This window comes from Arachis ipaensis, chromosome B8, assembly GCF_059453495.1.
Source record: "Arachis ipaensis isolate K30076 ecotype BB chromosome B8, ASM5945349v1, whole genome shotgun sequence".
Classification (NCBI taxonomy): domain Eukaryota; kingdom Viridiplantae; phylum Streptophyta; class Magnoliopsida; order Fabales; family Fabaceae; genus Arachis; species Arachis ipaensis.
In genome coordinates this window covers 138427912-138436837 of record NC_142443.1, presented here as the reverse complement: position 1 = coordinate 138436837, position 8926 = coordinate 138427912, and the positions used below count along the sequence as shown (strand labels likewise).

Sequence of the window (8926 nt, the reverse complement as noted above, 5' to 3'; positions counted from 1 at the left end):
TATTTTCTACCTCTTTTGCTTTATGCCTTTCATATACAACATTACTGTTAATTATTCAACAACCTTCTTATTCTGCCTGACTAAGACCTGCAAGACAACCATAGCTTGCTTCAAGCCACAATCCTCGTAGGATCGACCCTAACTCGCTCAGGTATTATTTGGATGACCCAATGCACTTACTAGTACTGCTACTGTACGAAAAGTGTGGGGTTTGCGTACACGTGCACCATGATCCTACTCAAAATGCCACAGACAAGGTCAGATCTTCCAGATTGAAAAATCAAGCTTTATGATTCTAGCTTATACCACAAAGGCCCTAATCGCCCCAGGCTCGGCTAAACAGATGTTCCCATGCCCCAACAAATGCGTGGATTAGTCGTCTAAGAGATGTATAATCAAGCTTGTAGTTCAATGCTATCCCTTTCGAGACTCGCAAGAACTCATGTAGAACAAGGGGTCATACGCTAGTTCCACCCTAGATTCATAAGGATTGAAGAACGAAGATACATCTTAGAATGGAATCAAACATATATTGAAATAGAAACAGTAATATTATTAATCTATGAGAATCAGCAGAGCTCCTAACCTTAACCTAGGAGGTTTAGTGACTCATGCTTACAAAGTGAACCAGAAGAATAGTGTTTGCGCTTCTCCCCTCCTGGGAGGCATAATCCTCAGGAGGAAGGAAGTCTCTTATTTATAATAAAAACTCTAAGATTAAACCTAAAAGATATTGGTTTTAATTAAAAATTACAAAAAGGAAAAATAAAATAAGCTAAAAAGTGCTAAAATCCACTTTGGGGCCCACTTGGTGAGTGTTTGGACTGTTGCCTGGTATCTAGCTTGAGTTCTGGACGTTCAACTTTGGTTCCTGCTGCCTTTGGGGCGTTGAACGCTAGAAAGGGGATAAGTTGGGCGTTCAACGCCCGTTTTGGGCCGTCCAATCCAATAAAAAGTATAGATCATTTTATATTGTTGGAAAGCCCTGAAAGTTAGCTTTCCAACGCCGTTGAGAGCGCGTCAATTGGACTTCTATAGCTCCAGAAATGATCGTTTGAATGCATGAAGGTTAGGATTTGACAGCATCTACACTCCGTTCTTTGCCTCTGAATCAGATTTTGCCAAAACTTGCCAAATTCACCCAAAATTCACCTAAAATCATAGGAAAAACACAAAAGTTCAAAGTAGCATCCAAAAAGTGAATTTCTCAATAAAACCTACTAAAACATAATAAAACATAACAAAGTGGAATGAAAATACTGAGAAAATGATGCCAAAAAGTGTATAAAATATCTGCTCATCAGTCAGCCGAGAAGGGTAAAATAAAAATGTTAGTTTTTATGGGGTCTTTTCCATAATTGCATATAAAATAGAGGGGTCACTTTATAATTTTATAAATGGACATATCTAGCTTAGTTGTTAAATTAGTTGGACCTTCAGTATTTAGTTAACTATTACTACTGCTTCCCACCTCCTTTTCCAGGTTCTCTTCTTCCCCTTCCTCTGCCGTCACAAGCGCACCGCCCCTTCCATTATCTCCACCGCCAACAACGACCAAAACCTCTCCACCGCCTCTCTTACTCGCTCCTTTGTCGCGCTACCAACTTCTTCTCCTACCCAATCAACCATGGTGGCTTCGGCACCATCTTATCTGGCACGCTCAAAGTCCACTGCCCAGACTCCGCCAAAAATTACAGTGACTCATCAGACAAGATTTGACATTTTTGAACCATGAAATGCTCGATTTTTTGGGATTGAGAAAGTGTTCAGTGCGAACCTTTCTTCTAAGGCAGATCTAAGCACACTAACAGCTTCACATCTAACCATGAAGATATTAATCTTCATTGTCGATCGTCTACGGTAGTTGATGGCATCGTCTTCTCCATCAATGGAAAAAGGTACTGATTGTATTATTTGGCATATGTTTCGTCAACTTTGTTCAAGGATACCCTGTGTGCATGTGTTTCACTGAATTACCATATTTTTGTTATTTGGCAAAGGGTGGCTGGTGATGAAGATATCCATGTGGTTGTGCATCACGTCGATGAAGCAGAACTGTACGACGAAGCAGACCATGGTGTTGGATCGGTTGAGGGCGAAGGCTATGCAGGGATAGAGTTAGACGAGTATGAGTTACATAAAGATGAAATAGAACATGACCATCTTGGAGAGGCCGATGGCGACAATGGGGATGGGGTTGAGTTGGAAGACAATTTGGATGGTGTCAGAGGAATCTGTGGCAATTTCGCAGATGATGACTTATACGCTCTTGATTCTGGAAAATTGATAGGTTCAATTGATTTTGTGAACTTGATCAGAGAGGAAGTTTGCCGCTTGAACTTCGCAGATATTGACATTGCGTTTGAGTTCTACCAGGCATATGCAAAGCACCATGGTTTTAGTGGGAGACGTTCTAAGAGCGAAAAATGTGTCATAGGAAGGATACAGTAGGAATTCGTGTGCCACCGACAAGGGTTCAAATCGGTGAAGTTCTACTCAATTCATAACTGGCAAAAGAGGCCAAGGGCCAAGACATGGTGTGGATGCCCTACAAGGATGCAGGTTCGCATGGATGATAAATCAGGACGTTGGTACATTGCGTTCTTTTCAGACGAGCATAACAATCCTGTTCTTGAATTGCAGTTTTCTTCCATGCTCCCAAGCCATCGAAGGATGAGCAAAGTGGACGTCGAGTAGATGAACGACATGCGCAAAGGGGGCATTGCCATATCATGAATCCACGATTTTCTGGTGAGCGTAGCCGGAGGGTATCATAATGTCCCTTACACAACAAGGGACATGCACAATATAAATGCGAAGCAACGAAGGGAGGGTGGCCTAGATGCGGAATCGTATTTAAGGTATCTCCAAGAGTGCAAGGCAAATGATCGAGCACTGTACTACAAAGAAGTTGTTGACGGGGAAGGTGTGTTACAACATTTGTTTTGGTGTGTTGCCACCAGGAAAATTCATTACCAGGTATTTAGAGATGTTGTTGCATTTGATGCAACGTACAAGAAAAACATTTACCTTTCACCTTTGGTAGTCTTCTTTGGTGTAAATCACCACAACCAAATGGTTGTCTTTGCTGCTACCCTCGTGGCCAATGAGAAAAAAGAGACCTATGTCAGACTGCTTCAACAGTTACAATCTGCAATGAAGGGGAAAACTCCCATGTCCATAATAACCGAAGGTGACAGGCAAATGAAGTCTGCGATCGAGTAAGTTTTTCCAGAGGCACACTATCGACTATGTGCTTGGCAACTCCTCCGAAATGCTACGAACAACATCAGAAATGCTAACTTCACCAGAATGTTTAAGGATTGCATGTTTGGCGACTACAAGGTCAGAACATTCCAGAGAAAGTGGTTTGAGATGGTGGAGGAATTTGGCATAGGCGATAAAAGATGGGTACAAGACATGTACGAGAGATGGCATAGTTGGGCAACCGCACACATACGAGGAAATTTCTTTGCCAGATTTTGCACAACCTCAAGGTGCAATGCTTGCACGTCGTGATATCATGGTATGTTAAGTCTCGATACCGTTAAACTGATTTTTACGTCATTACCATCGATGCTTGATGTTTGTTCATGCAAAGGAAGTGGAGGCTAATTTTGAGTGTACAAAGAGTGACCCTGTTATGACCGCTAACCTGAAACAGTTAGAGCATTGTGCAACTGGAAAATACACTCGAGAAATATTTTATTTGGTTGTTTCCATTCTTGATGGGGCCTGTGCAATGAGAGTGGTTGATTCTAAAGACAACGGTTCGTATTTTATCCACACCGTCTCTTGACACGGCACTCCAAGAAAAGTTTGGCGTGTTGTTGCAACATATGAAATGAGTGAGGTCCAATGCACGTGCATGAGAATGGAATGTTTCGGGGTCCCTTGCAAACATATAATTGCGGTGCTTGTTCTTAACAATATTCAAGAGATCCCAAGGTCTCTGATATTGCCAAGATGGACCAAGGATGCAAAAGTAGGGGCGGTGCAATCGATGGGCGTAATTTGGGATTCTGTACAACTAACAAAACACTGGTGCCTGATGGATTGGTACAGGAAAGTATGCAAAATTGCTTGTCATAACACTAAAAAGTTCCAGTTTCCAAGAGACATTGTCATCCTAATGTTGAAGCACTTCGAGAATAAAGATGCAGCCGACACCAATTTTCCACCTGAGGTGCCATCCAATGAAGGTGGCAGAGCATCAGCATGGAATCCCTGTAGGCGCAAGACAAAGGGTAACGGTTCTAAAGATGGCAAGAAAACCCAACATTGTCTTTTGTGCCGGGAGGTGGGACATAATAGGACGACGTGTCCAGACCGCCGCACAATAGAGTCATCTAGCGTAGTCACGAATGACTTGGATTCTATGGACACTGAAATAGTGGGTTAATCATTTTTAAGCTGATTTAGTTACCTGTTATGGCTTAATAATTTGGTGTAATTATTTAGTTTTTACATTGGTGCCAGCTCTACGATAACCTATCTGGGGATCCGGATACGACCATGGAGATTCCTTTGTTACGCTGCTCCGATAGTGACACACAGGCTGGGTTTCTTGACAGCGACTTTGGTGGGACCAACACATCCGGGCCAATCATATCTCTTGACGATTGAGTGAAGAGGGCTGATAATCATTACCACTGTGGGCTGCAACGGTAGGTTGGTCAAACCTTTTTACATTCTCTGGTAGCCGATAGCCACAAATAGAAGGTTACCTGTTGTTGACCTCCCCAGAAAACCCCCACCTAACTTGCATAGTTAATTTTGTTCAACAACATATACCTGATGATCTCTATCTCTTTTCCACATTGAAAACGTTTTGGCTATATTGGCATTTGTTGGTATCTGGCTCTGATCTAGATTTAACTGATTTTAATCTTATATTCTCAGCAAAACCAGAGAAGGGATCTGACGACTGATTCCAGAAGCTGCCCGGTGATCCAGCATGAAAAATTGTCTAAATCGAAGTGGAGATGTGAAGTGGTATTGTATGAAGAGCTACAATGTTTGCTGACGAGGGAGTTTGCTATCATAATTACCATGTACAGCCACAAATACATTCTCATACTTAATGTATACATTTGTATATATCATTCATTGTTGACTTTTTTGTGGAACCGGATATTTAGTTTGTATCATTTATAACGTTTTTTATATTCAGTGGATATTTAGTCTGTATCATTTAGCCCATTTCTGGCTTTACATATTTACCTCGCTCTGCTTCTTTGGATTCTTTTGAATTGTATGCTTGAAAATAAACGAGAATAAATATATTGACATGCAGCATTGTACTTTACAAACGGAAGTTAGAAAACAACATGGATGGAGGGTATAGGGATGGGGGGATATAGGAGTTCTCAGTATATATGCAAGTGGTAGTCTTGCGGCACCAGCCGCTCGAAGACGCACACATGGCCGTGTCTTAATTGGAAGGCAGTTGCTAGGACGGACCAGCCTATTCCAAAACACCTGTTCACTCTCCCGGGATAGTGACTGTATTGAACGGTCCATGCCCCCCTCACATTGGTAATCGAAATTGGGCTATCCTCGTAAACTCCTAGCACGGGTGGGACATTTGGCTGCTAATGAAAACATATTTTTTATTAGATGATTACAATGAAAACATATTTGACTGGAGAATGATTACTATTTGTTCAAAAAACAAGCATTGGAATCCCAACATCCATCGGAACCTAGCTCAAGTTGAAAATGCTCAAGATAGTTTTATGTCAATCTAATAGTCGTTAAAATTAAATCTTCATAGTTTTCAATTATCAATTATAATCCAATGTAATGCAAATTTGTAAGGGCATATATGTGGATTGTGACCACACTTACGAGGAAACAGATGTCATGGAGTGGACGATTGATGAGCAGATATTTTATACGCTTTTTGGCATCACTTTCATATAGTTTTTAGTAGTTTTTATTTATTTTTTATTAAGTTTTTATAGGTTTTAGTGTTAAATTCACATTTTTGGATTCTACTATGAGTTTTTGTGTTTTTGGACAATTTTAGGTAATTTCTGGCTAAAATTGAGGAGCTAGAGTAGAAGTCTGATTCAGAGACAGAGAAAGCACTGCAGATACTGTCCAGATCTAACCTGCATGCATTCGGAAGAGCTTTTCTGGAGCTACAGAAGTCCAAATGGAGCGCTCTCAATGGGTATGGAAAGCTAACCTCTAGAGCTTTCCCGCAATATATAATATTTCATACTTTGCTTCAAATTAGAAGGCCCAAAACTGGCGTCCAACGCCAACTACCTGTCCCCTTCCAGGTGTCCAGCGCCCAAAAAGCAGAGACCAATGTACAAACGCCCAAAGAGGACCCCCTAGCTGGCGTTCCACATCCCAGAGACCTCATAGCACATGGATCTCATCAAAGCTCAGCCCAAACACTCACCAAGTGGGCCCAAGAAGTGGATTTTAGCACTAAATAGATTGTTTTACCCTTACTAGTCATCTGTTTATTATTTAAAGTGTATTTTACATAATCATTAGATATCACATATACCATTAAGCATATTTTTGTTTATTCCATTGTATTTTCTTATCAGTATGAGTTTCTAAACCTCCTAGGTTGAGGGCAGGAGCCCTGCTGAGTCCTATGAATTAATAAAAGTATTATTGTTTCTCTTCGATCCGTGTTTGATTAATTCTAAGATGTATATTCGATCTTCATCGTGGTGAATAGAATGATCTAACAAATTAGCTCTGTTCATCACACTAAGACAAACGTGCCTGAAAAACACCGGCGTCTACTTGGGTTCAGAATGCGTCTTTCACCAGACAAGGATGAACCAACAGCTATGTTTATACATCTCTCAGACGACTAATCCACGACTTCGTTGGGGACTTCTCGAGACATCAGTTCATCCAATTTCTGAGGAGATTAGGGTCGCTGTGGTAGAGGCTAGAACCAAAGGCGCATCATTCCTCCGATCCGGAAGATTCAATCTTGTCTATGGCATTTTGAGTAGGATCATCAAGGAGAATGAACTGTACGAGCTTCACTTTCAATCAGAATGGATCCGCACTAAACCTGGGGTTCAGATGTGGAGGAGTACTGGCAGCTGCTCAAACCAGTGTCAATCACGTACAGCCTGCCATTGAAGAAATCACTCACAAGCAAAGAGAGCAGTAATACCAGAGTTAATTCAGAAAGGCAAAGCAACTCCAATCCTCAACTCTATTTTTAAAGTATTAGCACCCTATTATAATAATCCCATAATCCTAACACAATTTCGTATCCAACAACACCTTCTACCCTTTTCTCATATTCCTATTAATGATTTTAAGGCATACATTACTCTTACAAGTTCAAACAACCTTCTGATCTGCCTGACTAAGACCTGCAAGATAACCATAGCTTACTTCAAACCACAATCCTCGTGAGATCAATTCTGACTCGCTCAGGTATTACTTGGACAACCCAGTGCACTTGCTGGTACAATAGTACGAAGGTGTGGGGATTCGTGCTACTGGTGCACGAAATCACAATCACACTTTTGCAATTCCGCACAACTAACCAGCAAGTGCACTGGGTCGTCCAAGTAATACCTTACGTGAGTAAGGGTCGATCCCATGGAGATTGTCGGCTTGAAACAAGCTATGGTTATCTTGTAATTCTTAGTCAGGATATCAGTAATGATTCTTAGTTTTAATTATAAGAAGTAAAAGAACATGAAATAAATACTTGTTATGCAGTAATGGAGAACAGGTTGAGGTTTTGGAGATGCTCTGTCTTCTGAATCTCTGCTTTCCTACTGTCTTCTTCTTCACGCACGCAAGGTTCCTCCCATGGAAAGCTGTATGTTGGTGGATCACCGTTGTCAATGGCTACCATCCGTTCTCTCAGTGAAAATGGTCTAAATGCGTTGTCACCGCACGGCTAATCATCTGTCGGTTCTCACTCATGTTGGAATAGGATCCATTGATCCTTTTACGTCTGTCACTACGCCCAGCACCCACGAGTTTGAAGCTCGTCACAGTCATCCCTTTCTAGATCCTACTCAGAATACCACAGACAAGGTTTAGACTTTCCGGATCTCAGGAATGGCCGCCAATTGATTCTAGCTTATACCACGAAGACTCCGATCTTTCGGAATGGAGGCTAAGAGATACACACTCAAGCTATTGCAGATAGAATGAAAGTGGTTGTCAGGCACGCGTTCATAGGTGAGAATGATGATGAGTGTCACGGATCATCACATTCATCAGGTTGAAGTGCGAGTGAATATCTTAGAATAGAAACGAGCGTGATTGAATGGAAAACAGTAGTAATTGCATTAATTCATCGAGACACAGCAGAGCTCCTCACCCCCAACCATGGGGTTTAGAGACTCATGCCGTAGAAGATACAAATTCAGAAATAAAATGTCATGAGGAAAAAATACAATAGCAAAAGGTCCTATTTATAAAGAACTAGTAGCCTAGGGTTTACAGAAATTAGTGAATGATACAGAAATCCACTTCCGGGCCCACTTGGTGTGTGCTTGGGCTGAGCATTGAAGCTTTCATGTGTAGAGACTTTTCTTGGAGTTAAACGCCAGCTTTTGTGCCAGTTTGGGCGTTTAACCCCAGCTTTTATGCCAGTTCTAGCGTTTTGACGCCAGAATTTTTATGCTGACTTGGAACGCCGATTTGGGCCATCAAATCTCAGACAAAGTATGGACTATTATATATTGCTAGAAATCCCAGGATATCTACTTTCCAACGCAATTAAGAGCGCACCAATTGGGCTTCTGTATCTCGAGAAAATTCACTTCGAGTGCAGGGAGGTTAGAATCCAACAGCATCTGCAGTCCTTTTTCAGCCTCTGAATCAGATTTTTTCTCAGGTCCCTCAATTTCAGCCAGAAAATACCTGAAATCACAGAAAAACACACGAACTCATAGTAAAGTCTAGAAATTTA

At 41.4% G+C, this 8926-nt stretch overlaps 1 pseudogene; it reads left to right on the top strand.

Annotated features, from left to right (window-relative positions):
* The first annotated feature begins 3156 nt into the window (after positions 1-3156).
* On the top strand, positions 3157-4358 carry LOC148550031 (protein FAR1-RELATED SEQUENCE 5-like; annotated as a pseudogene).
* The last annotated feature ends 4568 nt before the right edge of the window (positions 4359-8926 follow it).